We start from the raw sequence: 12,854 nt of genomic DNA, 5'->3' as shown, positions 1-12,854 counted from the left end.
GATTTTTGACGTACCCTTTCAAAATCTTCATATAACGCTCAATAGGGTACATCCATCTTAAGTATACTGGTCCACACAACTTTATTTCTCTGACATAATGAACAAGTAAATGCACCATGATGTCAAAAAATGATGGAGGGAAAAACATTTCTAGTTGACACAAGATGATGATAATTTCGCTTTGAAGTTCATCTAACTTTGTAGGATCGATGACTTTACTACAAATTGACGAGAAAAATGAGCACAATCGAGTTATGGTCAGCCTAACTTTTTTGGGCAAAATTCCACGAATTTCCACTGGTAACAACTATTGCATTAAGACGTGGCAATCGTGAGACTTCAGTCCAACAAGCTTTAAGTCCTGCATTGACACTAAGCTCTTGATATTTGAAGAGTAACCTTGTGGTAACTTGATACTCTTTAAAGCAAAGACAAAAACTTATCTTCTCCTGTTTGGACATTGTGTAACATGCAGGAGGCAAATAAGTACGTTTACCAATCTCTCTTGGTGCCAATTCTTCTCAGATCTTCATGTCAACCAAATCCAAACGCGCATTCACTCCATCTTTTGTTTTTCCCTAGATGTTTAGTAGTGTACCAATCAAGCTATCACATACATTTTTCTCAACATGCATGACATCTATGCAATGTCTAACATCTAACTTTGACCAATATGGAAGATCAAAGAATATTGATTTCTTCTTTCAAGGGGTCGTTACAGAAGACTTCTTCGACGTTTTGCCAAATATATGATGTACTCTATTAACTTTCTCAGCAACTTCAAGTCCAGTAAGTGGAATGGGTGCATTGTCTTTCTCTTGTTCTCCATTGAATGCTTTCTTTAACCTTCGATATGGATGATTAGATTGTAAAAATCGCCGATGACGCATATACATTGTCTTCCTTCTGTGTTTTAATTGTTGAGCTGCAGTGTTTTCTTCACATATAGGACATGCTTTATGACCCTTCACACTGTACCCCGACAAATTACCATGAGCTGGGAAGTCATTAATGGTGCAAAATAACATGGCATGCATCATGAAAGTTTCTGAAGCAAAGGCATCAAAAATTTCAACCCCATCAACCCACAACAACTTCAAGTCTTCAACTAGTGGCCTTAGATAAACATCGATGTCATTTCCAGGCTGCTTTGGACCAGATATCAACATTGACAACATCATGTACTTTCTTTTCATGCACAATCCAGGAGATAAGTTGTAAATTATCAGTATAACGGGCCAACAACTGTGATTGGTACTTAAATTACCAAATGGATTCATTCCATCAGTAGCTAAGCCAAACCTAAGATTTCTACATTCTTCACCGAATTGGGGGAATTCTTGATCAATAATTTTCTATTGCTTTGAATCAGCCGGATGACGAAGCATCCCATCAGTTGTTCTCTCATCTGCATGCCATCTTAGGTTTTTAGCTTCTTTGGGATTCGCAAACAAACGCTTAAGTCTGGCAACTAGTGGAAGGTACCAAACTACTTTCAAAGAAGAACCATTCTTTTCTGTGTGACCACCATCTTCACCGTTGTTTATTGACTTGTATCGTGATAACCCACATTTTGGACACTTTATCAAAACTTCATTCTCATTCCTATATAATATGGAATCATTTGGACATGCATGTATCCGTTTATATTCCATACCCATCGGACAAAGAATTTTTTTTGCATCATAATTACGATTGGGTAACGTATTTCCATCTGGCAGCATTTCATTCAACAACGACAACAATTCTGTAAAACTCTTATCACTCCATCCATTGCTCGCCTTTAAATTCATGAGCCTTAACACCGCTGACAATCGTGTGAACTTAGTTGAACCCGCATACAAAGGAGTCTCCGCATCAGTGGACATCGTTTCATACACATGCGCTTGGGCAAAAGCTTCTGCGCCAACATCGCGGATCATGTCCTCTAAGTTGTCTTCTTCGGCTTGATCTTCTATATCCATTGTGGAATCATAAACATTTTCAGTTGGAGAGACAGTTGGAAAGTCTGTTAATTCGCCGTGCCATATCCATGTTGTATAACTTCGTATGAAACCATCACAGATAAGATGTTCCCTAATATCAGTTGCGTTCAACTTCCTCCCATTCAAACAGTTCACACAGGGACATCTGAACTTGACTTCATCATCACCACTTGTACTCGCATTACGTTGCGCAAACTCTATAAATTCTTCTACCCCTCTCTCGTACTCAGTGCTGATGCATGGTAAATTAATCCACCCTCTATCCGTACGCATGTTTACTGAAATTGTTTACACAATTTCAATAATCTTGAATGATCATTTTCATCGTGTTTGTATTCAAGGTGTGACCCTATCCCATTCAAGAAGATTCACTTTTTTTAGTTTATTAAACATATCAATTTTAAACAACATATCTTAATCTTCACGAAATTTTGCCAGCATTTCGCATTGGTCTTCAGGTTACACGAAATGAAAGTGATTATAAACCACAATCAAATATGCACCCGAAGATCAATACAAAACACAATGACAAATTTTCGTGAAATTTAAGACATGTATATTAAAATTGATATATCATAATAAACTATGAAAAAGTTATTACTTTTCTTAAACTGTCCAACCGGACAATTCAAGATTCAATACTTGTAAATTATTATTACCATCTCCTCTATTTTCATTTCTAAAAAGTATGTTTGTTAAAAAAATATGGAGATAGTAAATAATTTTTGTATTGAATCTTAAACGAGAAACTAAGGCTAATTCACAGCTACAAACAATATATTCAAGCATATCATAATAGATTGGGCTTAATATTTTACTATTGGACTCCACATTTGAAACTTTATATTATCTTTTAAGTCAAATGTCTAAGAAAACAATATATCAACTAAAATAAATTATCTTTTAAAGATCAGGTAGGTTATTAGAAAATATAGCACATTTCATTGCAATTCGTATAATTTGTTTATTGTTTTCGGCACATATATCATTCTTGTTTCACAATTTTCAATTTATATTTTCTATTTTCTGAATTGTACTTTTGTTCTCATTTTCATTATTGCTAAAAAAAATCAAATGATGATTGTGTTTGTGAGACATGCAAGAAATCCTAATTCAAATTTAAGTGAAAAGGTGAGATTAATATTGGTAGTAGATTAATTTACGAAATAAGTTATTTCTACGTCAAGTTTGTAAAAATTTAAAGCAAAAGATCCCAGTTAAATTGAAAAACTAAGTATCAGGGGAAAAAATCACATCAAATTAATTTAGTTTTAAATCTACAGTCACAAATTACACAATGAAGAAGGAGAAATTTACGGGGCAATTACCTGGGAGCGTGGCAGTTGGGGAGAATGAAATCTGAGATTGAAATGGAAGCACAGGCAGACGCAACCACCAAAGCACCGGCACAGGCGACGGAGAAGGAAGCACAGGCACAACCGCAACCACCAAAGCCGAGGCAGACACAGACGGAAGCTCTGGCAGACGCAAACGGAGGCACACGCGACCACACCGGAGACGACGACGATAAACGGTGCAAACGCCGAGAGGAGGAGACGACAGGGCGACGGAGCAAACTTGGGTGCACTGTTTTCTTTCTCTATTTTTGTAGCAGCGCTGAGAAGAAGATGAGCGAAGGCGGTTCGTTCGCGGAAGAAATTTAAACATATATGCCTCGGTTCTTCACTTAATCGGTGCATAAAGGACATTACTGCCTCGGTGTTTTTCACAACCGAGGCATAAACATGTTACGACCTCGGTTTAGAATCAACCGGTGCATAAACTGAAGCTCAAACGTCAGAGCTTTTTCAGGTTGGCAGGTCTGTAGCAGAGTCATGTACCTCGGTTCTTGCAGCAACCGAGTTCGATTCTCAACTTTAGGCTTCGGTTCGCTCAGAACCGAGTTAGTAGCTCATTGCAGGTGTACTGAAAGGTCTGCTGGCAGACACATATACCTCGGTTCTTGCAGCAACCGAGTTCGATTCTCAAATTTACGCTTCGGTTCGCTCAGAACCGAGTTAGTAGCTCGTTGCAGGTGTACTGAAAGGTCTGCTGGCAGACACATATACCTCGGTTCTTGCAGCAACCGAGTTGGATTCTCAACTTTACGCATCGGTTCGCTCAGAACCGAGTTAGTAGCTCGTTGCAGGTGTACTGAAAGGTCTGCTGGCAGACACATATGCCTCGGTTCTTCGTAGAACCGAGTTCGTATATGGCTTTAGGCAACGGGTGTTGGAGAACCGAGGCATATAGTGTAGCCTTAATTACGTTTCTGCCACCGCGTTTTTATACGCTTCGGTTGTAGTGAAACCGATGCGTATGGGGCGCTTTCAAATCCCGTTTTTTTACTAGTGCCTATCGGCCCTTTTGTGTTCTTGGCAGAAAGCAAAGACGCTCTTAACGAGACCTCAGGTCAGGCGGGGCTACCCGCTGAGTTTAAGCATATCAATAAGCGGAGGAAAAGAAACTAACAAGGATTCCCTTAGTAACGACGAGCGAACCGGGAACAACCCACCATGAGAATCGGTCGGCCCTGGCGTTCGAATTGTAGTCTGGAGAAGCGTCCTCAGTGGCGGACCGGGCCCAAGTCCCCTGGAAGGGGGCGCTAGAGAGGGTGTGAGCCCCGTTGTGCCCGGACCCTATCGCACCACGAGACGCTGTCGCCGAGTGGGGTTGTTTGGGAATGCAGCCCCAATCGGGCGGTAAATTCCGTCCAAGAAGAGGAAGATACAAAAGACAGCTCAGATTGATGAGGAGCGGAGATAGCATTTACTGATGAATGCTATCATATGCTTATGCTTTTGTTGGTTTAAGTTTTCTGAACTTATTTATTTTTTGGTTTTAGATTAGGGTTTGATGTACTCTATTGGAAACCTGGTTTGTTATGATGGTTTGCTATTAACTGTGATTGTGTGATAAGTAATGCTGAATGATGCTTATTGATTTATTGATGTTAAGATGATGTGCACATTAAAATGCTTATACAAGTGATTCACAAGCTTTGTGAACAAATGCATGATATTATGATTGTGATTGTGAAATTAAGCAGGATGTGTATGTCAAATGTGAATGAGCTTATATGTGAGGTTTTGAGCTCCAGAGTTGTTATAGATTGAATGCTACTACTTTGGAAGCATGAATGATTTTACCCAGGTTTTCTATGATTGAATCAATTGCTTGTTTTACATCATATGATCAAGGCCGTTTGTTGGAACCCTTTTTATTGGCCAAATTCATAAAGTTAGCCCACTAAAAGAGAACACTTTGTGTTCTATCCTTTGAACCCTTAGCCTTGAACATCAATTGAAAACCCTTGTTGAAAAACTTTACCTTGAGTTAAGTAGAAGATCTTATGTGGTATTGTTAAATGTTCAAGTTTGGGGTTGTTGGGAAAACATGAAAAAGGAAAAGCATTGAGCTAAGAGATAAAAATTAAGAATATGCAAAGAGAAAGAAAAGAAAAGAAAAGAAAAAGCAAAGCTCAATGCAAATGCAAAAGGCAAGTTGGGAAGAATAAGAATAATTGTGTTGTTATGATTCTCTTAACTCAAGGATTTTGTGATCCAGAAAAACCAATTTTCTTGTTAGCCCAGCCACATTATAACCCATTGAAAAGTCCTTTTGATGATGCATGCTTGTGAATGTTTTTGATTATGGTAAAATGAAAGGCAAAGTTGATTCATGTGACATTGTGATAGTGGAGTGAATGAGTGATCACCTCTTATACACTTGTGTGTGAGTGGAACACTTTACCTAGTGAGGAAATACTCCATGAGCACATGAACATCTGATGGACAAATTTATGAACACCAAATTATGATGTCACAAACTTGTTTTTCAATCGGCAAGTATGACCGAATCGTTCAAGTAATAAACTTGGTAAGACCAAGTATCGTTCTTCCCAAAGGACTCACGGCCTAGTTTAGTTGTATGATTTCTTGATTAGTTAAGACTTAAAAAGAAAATATTTGGATTATATTATGCAAAGACGAAAATAAACATGTATGCATGAAGTTTTGATCAATGGCAAAATCAAAAGATAAACACTTTCAATGAAATATAGATATGAATATGTTGTTGGGGGTCAATTTCATCTTATCCACTCTCATATATTTTAGGAATTCAACATTCAAATCATCATTGTTAATGCCACTCTCTAATGTACCTTTCAAGAAGGCTTCTCCCTAATCACGAGTTCATACAATTCCTAGCATTCCTAATGATCAGTTCATAAGTGCAGGAGCTTAACGACAACCAATATAAAATTGGGAGAAATTCCCCGGATCTAGACTTCCCCGTACGCGCCCGTATCGACAAAACCAATAATCATGCATCGAATGAGTTAAACAATGCAAGCATTAAGCAAAGAGGAAAAACCCTAACTAATGATGAAAGAAAGCATAAGTCTTAATTAAAAGATGTAAAAACAGATTCCATATATCAGAGCTTCAAAAGATTACATTGATTCCCCAACAAACATACAAGGTTTAGTTCATCATATTCATGATGAACCTAGATGAATAACAATGAAAGAATGAAAGAATGAAAGAATAAACCCTAAAAAGGTGAAAAGGAAGCCTCAGCATCCAAGATCCTCCTTCAAAGGGGTGGAAGATAGAGTGTTTGCCTCGTTTCTGCCAAAGATGCCTAACCCTAGGAAACCCTAAAGCTTATATATCATTCGTAAATTACAAAAAGTTAAGTCCAAGCCCATTAAAGTGCCGCTCAGCGGTAAAATACCGCTCAGCGGTGAGTGCGTGACTTGTTTGCTCCCCTCAGCGGCCATTTTGCCCCTCAGCGGACCTCCCGCAAGCTCCTGAGTGCCGCTCAGCAGTAAACTGCCGCTGAGCGGTGACTTCGGCTTCTCCTTTTGCACTTTTTATTGTCTTTTCTGATTTCATCTCTCTCCTTCTTCACTTCTTTCACCAAATTCACCTTAAAACCTGCACAAAAACACTGAAATCAAGCATAAACCTGTCCAGCTCTCTTATTTCTAAAAATATGAAGAAAAGCATGATTTCAAGCTAGTTTCTAAGTGTAAAGGTTGCTTTTAGTGTCAATTTTAATCATGAAAATAACAGTTTTTCAACTGTTATGACAACCCCAAACTTAGAACTTTGCTTGTCCTCAAGCAAACAAGATGTAACTCTATCTTCAACCAATTCATATGATGATTCACTTCATTCAAAATCTTCTTTTCAATGATAAGTAAAAACTTCAATCAAACTTATGACCAAAATTTCAATCAAGATGTGCACATGCTTTAGTGTTCACAAAGTCATTTAAATTCCAACAAATGCTATTTTTCATGAATGATCAATCAATTAAGCATGGATGTTGATGTGTTCATGGAATATTTCCTCACTAAGTCAAGTGTTTCACTCACACTCAAGTGTATAAAAGGTAATCACTCATTCACTCTACTATCACAATGTCACATGAATTAATTTTGCCTTTCATTTTACCACAATCAAAAACATTCACTAGCATGCATCATCACAAGGACTTTTTAATGGCTTATAATGTGGCTGGGCTAACAAGAAAATTGGTTTTTCTGGATCACAAAATCCTTGAGTTAATAGAATCATAACAACACAATCATCTTATTCATTCCCAACTTTCTTTTTCCTTTGCATTGAGCTTTGCTTCTTTTTCTCTTTTTTTTCTTTCATATTTTTACTTTTTAGCTCTTAGCTCAATGCTTTTCATATTTTCCCAACAACCCCAAACTTGAATATTTGACAATATCACACAAGATCTTCTACTTAACTCAAGGTAAAGATTTTCAATCAAGGGTTTTCAGTGTATATTCAAGGCTAAGGGTTCAAAGGATAGAACACAAAGTGTTCCCTTTTAGTGGGCTACTTTTACGAATTTGGCCAATAAAAAGGGTTTCAACAAACGGCCTTGATCATATGATGCAAAACAAGCAATTGGTTCAATCATAGAAAACCTGGGCAAAATCATTCATACTTTCAAAGTAATAGCATTCAACAATAACAGCTCTGGAGCTCTAAACCTCACATATAAGCTCATTCACATTTGACATACACATCCTGCTTAATTTCACAATCACAATCATGATACCCTGCATTTGTTCACAAAGCTTGTGAATCACCTGTATAAGCATTTTACTGTGCACATCATCTCAACATCAATCAATCCTAAGCATCATTCAGCATTACTTATCACACAATCACAGTTAATAGCAAACCATCATAACAAACCAGGTGTTCAATAGAGTATATCAAACCCTAATCTAAAAACAAAAACAAATAAGTTCAGAAAACTTAAACCACAAAAGCATAATCATATGATAGCATTCATCAGTAAATGCTATCTCAGCTCCTCATCAGTCTGAGCTGTCCTCTGTATCTTCCTCTTCCTCCTCATCTTCATCATCTTCAAAAGCATCATCCTCATCAGCTTCATCTTCTTCCATATCTCTAGCTGAAGCTTCAGCTGCTCCAGCTCCTCCTCCATGCACTAGTTCCTCTGGCCAAGCTACCACATTATGGAATTCATCCATAGTCCACCTGTGGGCTGGAGGTGTATCATACATCCCCACAATCATCTCAGCAGTGGCCACCTGCCCTCTGTGAATGGACTGCAACTGAGCCCCTATAAGAGACATATACATGTCCCTCATCTGGAATGGCTCTGCTTCATGTGTCTCAGCAGATGTTTGGCTCTGTGCTGGCCCTCTTTCTCTACGAGCACGGCGTGGTGGAACTGGCTGAGCTGCATCCTCACCTCCACAGTACTGTCTATAATAAGCCTCATCAATAGCTTTTCTTGGCCTCTCAAATGGTGGAACAGAAGTATCCACCCCAACTAGCTTGCAAAGGTGAGTAATCAAGGAGGGATGTCCTAATGGTGCTTTGTTGTTTGAGGTGTTGGCGCACATACTAATTTCATCAGCTATCACCTGCCCAATATTAACATTTAAGCTTCTGATAGCACAGTAGATGAATAGTGCCCTGCTGAGAGTAATATCTGACACATGTGAACATGGCTGAATGTTGGCATGAGAAAATGCCATCCAATACTTTGCAAGAGGAGTCAAATCCGTCCTCCTAATGTTAACCACTGAGCCAGATCTATTCCTTTGGAAGTGTCCTCCAGGTATACACAGTACTCTCTCCACATCCTCATAATCAGTACCTTCTTCCATGCAAAGAGCAAACTAGCACTGCTCACCAGCCCATACAGTGTCCAGGAAGTGATTAATAGAATCAGGATCATACCTGATAGCATGGCCTCTGACATAGCCCAAATAATTCTCAGCTGGATAATCACCAATCTTCTTAGCATTGGCGTAAAATTCCTTCACCACAGCTATGTTGGCAGGTGCAGGATAGGTGGCTAGCTTTCCCCAGTCATTCCCTAACACTTGCTCTCCAAATTGAGGAGCAAAGTTAGGTATCATTCCAACCTTTCTCTCCATCAAAAGTCTTCTGTCCTGAACCACCCTAAAGTGCTTCTCATGTTTCCTAGAGAGGAACCTGCTAGAGTGGGGTTGCTCTGGTTCCTTTTCCTTTCTCTTGGTTGCCATGGTTTTCAATCTTTTTCCTGATGAGGATGCCATTCCTACATATAGAACACAAACAAAAACCACAGAACATGATGTTAATCATTAGTGAAACATAGAACATAACTCCTTTCGAAGCTAAACCACCGCTGAGGGCCAGAATTCCCCCTCAGCGCCACCAGTACCATATTCCATATCACAAAAAACCAGAAAAATCAAATCTGGCAGAGTGCCGCTCAGCGGCAGTTTACCCCTCAGCGGTAACTCTGCAGATTTTTGAAAAACCTGTTTTAAAGCTTTCCTAACTCCACCCAAATGCAATTTTCAGTTTTCCAGTTCATAATCATGCAGTTTAATCGGTTCAAACATCAAATATATCATCAAATCATGCAAAGAAATCAAAACCCCTAAATCTTCATGCTTTGACAATCATATTCAAAATCAAAAACCCTAGAATGAACAAAATGCATGTTACTTACTTGGGTGGAGATACTAGATGCAATGAGAATGCTTCCAAGCTAGAATGCTCTCTTCCAACCCCAAACTTTGATGGCACACTAGTGAAAAAGTGAGTGGAAGAGAAATTTTCTTAAGAGGGAAGAGTGAAAAGATGTGGAAAACCTTGGAGAAGGTATGTGGGAGTGTTTGTGCAGAGAAAAATCTGAAAGTGTGAAAGAATACGCAGCTTAGGGTTTAAAAATACCCTAATGGGCTCGGGTCCCGCTAAGGGGAACTAAAACCCTATTCTGCGAGAGTACCGCTCAGCGGTAAAGTACCGCTCAGCGGCACTTTCGTGAAGTGCTCTTCTCCTTCTTTTCTTAACCTACGTGCCTCCCATATGTGCCCCTCACTGGTTCCCTGCAATTCAATGTTCAAAATGCTTATGCAAACCCTAACTAAAATAAACAAACAGAAATATTCAATCAACTGGGTTGCCTCCCAGGTAGCGCTTGTTTAACGTCACGAGCCTGACCCAAAATCCACCAACACCCTTCAGTAGATGTTAAATTTTCTTACCAACACCCATCAGTAGGTGTTACAACCATAGTATCCTTCAGTAGATACTTAACCACCTAGCATCCTTCAGTAGATGCTATCTCCAAAAAAAATAATGTTCACAAATTAAAAATTACAAAACCAAATCAAAAGTTTTTAAATTCACTGGGTTGCCTCCCAGCAAGCGCTCTTTTAACGTCATTAGCTTGACCCAGTAAAGCTCAAGTTCCTTCTTCTTTTTCTTCTTCTTTCTACTGAACTTCTTTAGAAATTTAATCAAACCAGGAACCTGTTGCAGTGTCTCAATCATAGGAACTTTAATCTCCAATTTCTTGAAGATTTCCATGAAGCACTTAAATTTCTTTTCCTTCCTATGATTCTTCTTTAGATGAGGATGTGATTTTTCATGTGATTTCTTCTTCTTTCCTCTCATCTTCTTTTTCTTCCTTTTTCTCTCCCTAAATTTTCTCTTTTTCTCTTCTTTTATTTTTTTCTTCCTTTCTCTTTTTCTCCTCAACTTCTTTATTTTCACACAAATTTTCTTTCTCTCTTCTCTCTGAACCACTTCTTTTTCTTTTTCTTCATCGTTATTTTTCTCACTCAACTCTTCTTTCTCTTTTCTCTCTACCCTTTCCTCATCTCCCTCTAATTTTTCCTCATCAAGAATCTTGTCACTTTCAGTGATAATGACTTGCCCTTCCTCCTTAAGGTTAACTTCAGTATTAACATCATCATTTAATCTCTGACTAATGTGACGAAGTTGCATCTCCATTCTTTTACATGATTCTTCAATGCTTTTCTGAGTAGAGTCGGAATTTTTCAAAAATCGTTGAAGGGTGTCCTCCAACCTATCCAAACTTCCTGATAGAAAGGGTTGTTGCTACGATTGTTGTTGTGGTTGGTTCTCAAATTGTCCAGCAGCTTGCCAAAATTGGCTTTGATCCATGCTTGAGTGAGGTTCCCACCATTGGTTGAGATTACTTTGGTAGAATTGAGTGCCCCTATAGTTAAACTCTTGACCAAATTGCATTCTGCAGACATTAGGCACAAAACCCTAAAAACAATTGTTAGCACAAAAAGATATAAAAGAAGATATAAGATCAGAGATAAGAAAATGAAATAAAAACAGAAAACAGAAAAATAAAAGTAGAAACAAATCAAATAAAATACAAAATAAAAAATATAAACAGAAAAATAAAATAAAATAAAATAAATTCGAAATTTAAAAATAAAATAAAAAAATAAGTCAAAGATAATCAATAATCACACAAATTAACCAGTTAAACCACGAGTCCCCGGCAACGGCGCCAAAAACTTGATGGACAAATTTATGAACACCAAATTATGATGTCACAAACTTGTTTTTCAATCGGCAAGTATGACCGAATCGTTCAAGTAATAAACTTGGTAAGACCAAGTATCGTTCTTCCCAAAGGACTCACGGCCTAGTTTAGTTGTATGATTTCTTGATTAGTTAAGACTTAAAAAGAAAATATTTGGATTATATTATGCAAAGACGAAAATAAACATGTATGCATGAAGTTTTGATCAATGGCAAAATCAAAAGATAAACACTTTCAATGAAATATAGATATGAATATGTTGTTGGGGGTCAATTTCATCTTATCCACTCTCATATATTTTAGGAATTCAACATTCAAATCATCATTGTTAATGCCACTCTCTAATGTACCTTTCAAGAAGGCTTCTCCCTAATCACGAGTTCATACAATTCCTAGCATTCCTAATGATCAGTTCATAAGTGCAGGAGCTTAACGACAACCAATATAAAATTGGGAGAAATTCCCCGGATCTAGACTTCCCCGTACGCGCCCGTATCGACAAAACCAATAATCATGCATCGAATGAGTTAAACAATGCAAGCATTAAGCAAAGAGGAAAAACCCTAACTAATGATGAAAGAAAGCATAAGTCTTAATTAAAAGATGTAAAAACAGATTCCATATATGAGAGCTTCAAAAGATTACATTGATTCCCCAACAAACATACAAGGTTTAGTTCATCATATTCATGATGAACCTAGATGAATAACAATGAAAGAATGAAAGAATAAACCCTAAAAAGGTGAAAAGGAAGCCTCAGCATCCAAGATCCTCCTTCAAAGGGGTGGAAGAGAGAGTGTTTGCCTCGTTTCTGCCAAAGATGCCTAACCCTAGGAAACCCTAAAGCTTATATATCATTCGTAAATTACAAAAAGTTAAGTCCAAGCCCATTAAAGTGCCGCAAGTACCGCTCATATATCATTAAAGTCCAAGCCTGAGCGGCAAAAGGAGAAGCCGCAAGTACCGCTCAGCGGCAGTTTACCCCTGAGCGGCACTCAG

The sequence above is a fragment of the Vigna umbellata genome, chromosome 2, assembly GCF_029865625.1.
Source record: "Vigna umbellata cultivar VRB3 chromosome 2, Vumbellata_1.0, whole genome shotgun sequence".
NCBI lineage: Eukaryota > Viridiplantae > Streptophyta > Magnoliopsida > Fabales > Fabaceae > Vigna > Vigna umbellata.
The sequence above is the reverse complement of the archived record's forward strand: the minus strand, read 5'-3'. Positions refer to the sequence as shown.